This window comes from Dunckerocampus dactyliophorus, chromosome 19, assembly GCF_027744805.1.
Source record: "Dunckerocampus dactyliophorus isolate RoL2022-P2 chromosome 19, RoL_Ddac_1.1, whole genome shotgun sequence".
Classification (NCBI taxonomy): domain Eukaryota; kingdom Metazoa; phylum Chordata; class Actinopteri; order Syngnathiformes; family Syngnathidae; genus Dunckerocampus; species Dunckerocampus dactyliophorus.
Genome location: NC_072837.1, coordinates 9,237,033 through 9,244,380, shown reverse-complemented (window position 1 = coordinate 9,244,380; position 7,348 = coordinate 9,237,033).

Genomic DNA, 7,348 nt, shown 5'->3' with positions numbered 1-7,348 from the left:
GCTTCTTTGGGATTTTTGCACCCTTATTAAAGCAAGATTACCTTGTTTTACAACATTTGCTTTGTTTTTTTTTTTCTAAACGTAAGCATCAACACTGAGACACACACAATGACCGAGCAGTGTGTCGCAGGTAAATTGGTAACTAGCGCGAGTAATATCATTGCGGTCATATTCATTAATGATTTATTTAAATCATTCAATTTCCAGGGTGCTGAGGGACATTTAACCAGATAATAATGAGGGTGTACTTTATGTGCTGTTTATTTGAGCTAGTGTATAATTTTTGACCGTGTGTAAATTAGAGAGGGATACACAAAATAAATGAAAACTAGTGCACCCAATTCTTGTTTTTAAAAATACAGTATTTGAACATGTACATTCATTATGGTCAAGAATTAAATAAATACACAATAAAAACAAAACACTTTGCATACATAAGTTGGGCTGGCAGAAACAGAAGGACGTGGAAAAAAAAACTGTATCTCTGGCCGTTGGAGGTTGTTAGCATGTTATGTGCACTGTATGGACTGAATGGTGGGTTCCTAATAAAAGTGCCCATTTCAACTTTGGTCGTCAATTACGTTGCCATGGTTACACTGAATTTGACCAATTGTAAATCTAGTGATACAACATGTGTTGGAGTTCTTTGCACGGTATGGGTTGAAGGTGAGTTCCTATTCACGTGTGACGCATAGCAGCAATTCTGCAAAGATGTTTGCGTCCATGCGAATTTGTGTCATGTCGCCACCCTGGCTTTCTATTTCCTTTAAACTTCTGAAAAAGGGTGTTATACTGGCCAAACGTCCACCTTCTCTGTATCCAAGGACGTACCCACCGTCGTGGGCCCTGTTTGTGCTGTCTGTCACAAGTTAAAGAAGTATAGCTTCCTGGTGTTCCTCAGCTTCACGAAGTTGTAATCGAAAATAGGAGACGAAGCCTTTGCAGAGGGACTGCCATTTTCACAGTGAGAACCTTATGATAATGTGGTCAAAAATATATACTGTACAGTGTACCCCTCCCCAATCGCCAGGTGAGCTGTGCAGCAAACGAATCTCGTTGGTACGCTCAACATACAGATCGTGCGCAGTTCTTGAAACCTTCATACGAAGCCCGCATGGAACGCATGGTCAGTACGTTTATTGCAAGTTTGACGGAAGTTGGTCTTTCAACATGCGTGCGTAGGCTGTACGTCCGAGCAGCCTCAGATTTTGTGCGTGCTACGCATGTTCCACTTAGCGGTTGTACTGTATATTGGGTGATCTTATTCTTGCGGAATGCCAGAAATTGGACAGCCAACAAATCGTACGTCTGGTTGTGACCTACGCTTAATGTAAACATCTTTCCCAAGGCATTCACGTTTAATGTCATCTATTCGTGGTTTTACATGTACATTTACTATACCGTGCCAAACTAGTACTGCTACAATTAACATTGGTGCTAACCCAATGTGTCTTAATTAGACAACACATTAGAAACTGTGTTACTGAATGCCAGTCCACATTTTGCAGTCAACTTCTGTTTGTGATGTATGCGTAATATTTTGCAATAATAGTGGGAAGAAAAATCAATAAAGTCTGAGGTTATTTCCATCTCTCTGCCTGTCTTGCCGCGACAGATTAAATCATTCACCGCATTAGATAATGCCCGTCTGTTGTTACACTAGGTTTTCAGACCAAACTACTCCCATAGCCCTGCTGACATTATTACTCTATCTATAGGACTCTACTTCCAAATGTCAGCCCAGGCCCTGAGGAATGTCACACAACCTCAGTCCGAATATTAGATGAGGAGGAAAGCGGTGGTGCGGCATTAAAGCTGTGCTCAGTTATTAAAGACCAGGCTGGATTCAAAAAGAACATTTACAGCGTTCTACCTACTGGGTTTATGGCAAGAGAATTGCCACTTTGGACAAAAAGTCACCTGCAACCGCAGTTTCCATTTCCCAGAGCAGAGTGATAGGATGCATTTTGCTGTTACTAGTCAGTTGTCTGAAAAACACATACATTTTATATTTTTGTATATTTATATTTTTGGTTTCTTGAGCCCAAATCCGAGCGCAACTCGCGATCGATGCAACTCACAGCTGCCAGCCTCAGAGGAGAAAGGCAATAATATTTCCCGCAATTGTACATAACACCATTACTTCCATTACACCTCAGTGTACGATTTGCTCTTGCCAACCCATATTACAAGCCACATTGATCATCACCGATATACAATGTTCCTGCTTGCTGGTAATGGTAATTTTCTGAAATGCACGGCTACCTTAGAGCTTTGTTCGGGTTCTTAGGCTCTGCATAGTTCGCCCTGTTCTGTAAACACCTATAATTTTGAGAAAGACCAATTTCAGTTCATTGTATTACATACACTAACATGACTTAAGGAGCTACACAGGAGTGGATAACATCTTTCGATAGGTAGATAAAATAGACACAGTCACGAAAAAAAAATATTAGACCACCCTTGTTTCTTCAGTTTCTTGTTCATTTTAATGCCTGATACAACTAAAGATACCTTTTATTTGGACAAATATAACAATGACAACAAAAATAGCTCATAGGAGTTCACATTTTTTGGTAGTACAGTGCTATAGCTATTCATGGAAGAAGATTTTGGTTATTATCAAGAAAACGATTGAAGTTGGTAGATATCAGCTCTTAAATTAAACTTATAAGGATCAGGATCAAAACAAAGTATACAATCACAATCATTTTAAGAACTTGTGAAGCCATCAACATTCATGAGCGATGTTTATGTCCGGTAAATTAAGCATCCAATACAAACTACAGTGGAACCTCTGTTAGCGTCATGAATGCGTTCCAGAAGGTCCAACTCAAACTCAAGCAAACTCTAACCAATCCTTTATAGAATTATTTATTCTTAAGATGTAATGTAAATCCATTTTATCCGTTCCATACACCCAAAAATGTTACGATAAAACAATTTGAAATGCATATAAATGACTGAATAAATGAATATTCAATGTCACTTTTACATTGATGGAAGACTTCAAGACGATTGACAAATACAGGTAGAGGTATGCTTCTGATTTCCACGCTAACAAGCTGCTAACGGATATGTTTTGTGATTAAAAAATATGTTCTGAATACAGCTGGACTCATGCAGTGTGTTAATAACACGACAAGACATGTGACATATTGTATGCAAACTGGGCAACATTTTTTGCATACATTTTCTACATAAACCAAAAAAATAACCGCTAACCGTGGCGTACGCTAACTGAGGTGCCACTGAGTGGGAATGACTTTGCAATTTTCTTTGATGTAGCTGGGACTTGGCAAACAGTGAGCGATTCCATGTGGAAATCAATCACTTTCAAAGACATTACAGGACGTCACAGTAGGCACTCTGTCTTTCTTTATTGACAGCAGCAACCAGTGAGTCATGATCTTGCTCACTAATGTGCTTCAGAATATATTACTTTGTCCCACCCAGTCGTTAGCAATTCACGCGTGCTTGACCTATACCAGGTTTATCCTGAGTGGTGGGTCAATTTCGAACATTTGACAACATATATCATGATGTGATGTCATGCGGCATCATTATCAGTAAATCCACTACAATCAGAATTGTTAAATTACATTTTCTTCTGTGGATAAATAGTCTGTATATCTATCTTCAGTTTCTCACCTTAAACATCAGTGAATCAAGCAGGAGACTGTTGCTGTCGTACATTGGCTGGCCATCCATCTGTCATTGCAACTGAACTGTCTAGTTCATATTTTATCGTCTTACTGGTACCTGGGACAACAGCAACCGCAGCCCCTTACATGGCCTCCTTTTATAGACATAAATCAAAATGTACTCTACTGTGTGGACAGTCATTCATAAACTGAAACATGTATAAAATTCAATGAGACCCACAGACACAATGTTTCTATGAGGATACTGAAATAAGTTTATTTTGAACAGTCTTGGCCATTCTAACCTAGAACTCTGCTTCAATATGTTATGTGTTGTTTGTAATTATGCTCTACATTGTTGGATTTGCACAAATTACAAGCTACCTCTCGCAGTTCAGCCTCATTTCCGGATGTGACAACATTGGGGTACGAGCACTCGGGCAAACAAACGTAGCTTTGTAAGAGACAGAGGATGTTTACAGTGATTATAGCGAAGATTTGAGCGACGTGTCAATAGTTTTTGAGGAGGAAGAAACATTCGGAGATAAAATAGAGAGCTTGCAGAACATCGACTTAAGCCTTAAGACATGGAGAGGAAGATTGTCATCTTCAAAATACAGAAATATCAGTGTAAATTACTCTGGAGCTGCTTATCCTTCAATTATTGTTTTGAATCAGCTTCTTAATGAGCGTAAAGGGGTTTTTATAGCCTCTTTATTTGTATATGTGGATAAATGTTCGCTTTGCATCATGCTTTGCAGCCTTGTCGCTATGGTGGAATAGCGTTTAAAAGACATTATGTAAACAAGACATGACTTACTCTATCCTGTGGCAACTTTGACACAGTGGTCATTCTTCTTTGTTTTGATGTTTTTTCCTGTGTACCGGCGGAATTTTTCAAAATGCGTGTGTACCATACTTTCAAGCCAAATGCTTCTGGTAAAGGTGTTTCTTCAAAGCAGTCATCAGTGAAATGACCACTGCAAAGAATTAAATCTCATTCTCATTGCACTTGCTTCGTCCGTTGTCTGAAACCTCTCTCTTTTGGAAAAGAAAAACTGACAGTATCACTCGGATACTGTAAACGTCGAACAGTAGTTTTGGCATGACTTACTATTTTGATGAAACCAAGTCGACAGTCTACCTCGAGAAGTGTTTGTTTACTCTGCTTTAGCTGAGAGGCGTCACCCCGATGACGTCACATCCGGCTGAGTTGCGAGCTACTGTGTAATGGGTGGGCGCCATTGAACTATAAATTCAATTTTTGCAAATTTACCGTTTGCTTTCAAAAATCAAAGATAGATAGATAGATACTTTATTAATCTTCAAAATACAAGATAAATCTCCAACATAATTACAAACAATATATAACACATTTAAGCAAAGTTGATGAATCATGTCAGGGACCCTTTAAGCCCCTTGCAGTCTAGAAATGTGTGCTGTAGTGCATGTTTTCAGCATCAACACCATTTTGACAGCCACAGAAAGTGGGCAGATGGACAGCCCCACTGGACAGCCCTCCCATTAAACCCATCCTTGTACCATTGACCCCGCAGGGCCAAGAGGACTCCATAATGGCTCCGCTAGTTTATGCGGCACGCCTCATTGCCATTTATCAGCCATGGCAGTTTATATCATGTGCACAATCTGTTTATATCCATAATTATTAGGCATCTTCTGGAGCATGGTCTGTAAGGCTTTACAACATCTGTTTGGGGCAGAGAGTTGTTGCTGGAGAGGTTAGGATGTTATAAATCAGAGACATATCTATCGGTAAAGACAGGAAAACCTTTAACCTACAGACATATATCAAACATTTGTACATCACATTGACTTTTTGGTATTCTTATTGTGAAAGAAAGATCAGTCTCGACAAAGGGTTAATAATACAAATGAACATAATATTATAATATTACTTGACGATTAACACTACTGTAAGCAGAAAATGCGCTGTCAATTCTTCTCAAGAAGATAACATGACTGCAGCTATACTAAGTTGCAAAATACCATTCTAATGTTGGATATTGTTTACATATTAAAATGTCTACTTTTGAAATAGTGCCCAAACCAATACTTAAAAAAATAAAACATAAAAATGTTGTCCAAAAACAATGCTTTTTTTATTTTTACGGAATTTACACTTGAAGTTGGATAAAATAAAGCAGACTTACTTTGCTGTTTTGTTGTTTTTACGTTGGGTTGATGATAGGAACAAGTTATTTCCAATTCCATTAGTTCGTATGGGAAGATTGGTTCCAATGTGAACAACCAGTCTCTCGAAATGGATTGTGTTCAACCTGTCTCCGGAAACAACAAGCAAAACAACACCACAAACCATCCATTACTAATTTAAAAAAACAAACGGCGGAATACATTAACCAATCTGCAATATTAAATAGCCGAAAAACGAGATTCGACTAAAACTAGACAGTGTGCATACATATTCTTGATAGAGCGGCGTGAGCAAGATGCAACGTAATAGCATAATGATATTAATGAGGCACCATTCATCATGCAGACTCATCACTTAAGTTGATGAATACCAGCAATTTAAAGAAGAGACTCAAGTGGAACATGCTTCTCGCTGTGCGGAAAGCTAACCTTTTAGTCTATTAATACGAAATGTAGCCATAATCTGGAAATCACATGAACTAACATGACAATGCGGACTGTTTACTACAGCAAGCAAGCAACAAAATAAACCCATTAAAGAAATTGTTTTGGCATATGTTCATAAGCCCGCCTTCAATCATTTACAATATTTATTGTAAGTGCAGTATAAATAATTGGCTTAAAGGACTCCAATCCATAAAGTTCTTTCTATAATTGCTAAACATTGATGTTTGTTATGATGGAGAAATGGTTATATGGTTGAAATTTGCTCAGAAAAAAACAGTATAGATGTTGATAATTTACAGCACGGAATGCGAGTCACATTCTCTGATTCATCAGATAAGACGATCTTTTTCATTTCAACAAGAGTGGAAGCGGAATATTTTTCATCAGCAGAGACAAAACTGTCATTTAAATTTGTCCTCGGGCGACTTCGGCGAACATAAATATCTACTCCCGCCGAATGCCAGGTTTTTGAAAAATGAGACCAAAGGAAAAAAAAAAAACAATTATAAAGAATGAACACTTTCAGAGTAGAAACTGCTTGAAAAACACATTTGAATCTTTTCATGGTGAAACAAAAATGGGGAAAACCGAAATATTTAAATAAATAAGTTCATTGAGGATCAATAAAGCGCCTACTTAATCTAAGTGTATTTCCTAAGTGTTCACACCCCTGATGTATTTGGCCATATGGCTGTTTTCATATTTAATCAAACACATTTAAACATGGTAAATGGTACTCATTACACACCTGCCAACATTTAAAGTGACCGTCATTAACAATCCCCTCCACACACACACACACACACACACACACACACACACACACGGCACCCGCAACCAACAACCGCTTCCACCCTTTCAACGTTCAACTGATTGAGTATGATAATATTGACATTTGCTGCAATGCAAAAGCCAATCAAAGCAAAGCACGAAATGCATCCAAATGATGTAACAATTGAGAGGTATCAATCAGGAGAAGATTGTAAACTATTTACTCGTTATTGGTATTCATTTATTATGATAAAAAAGTAAAAACCATCATCGAGTACGATGAAAAGAACCGCATATTACCAAATGTACACCAT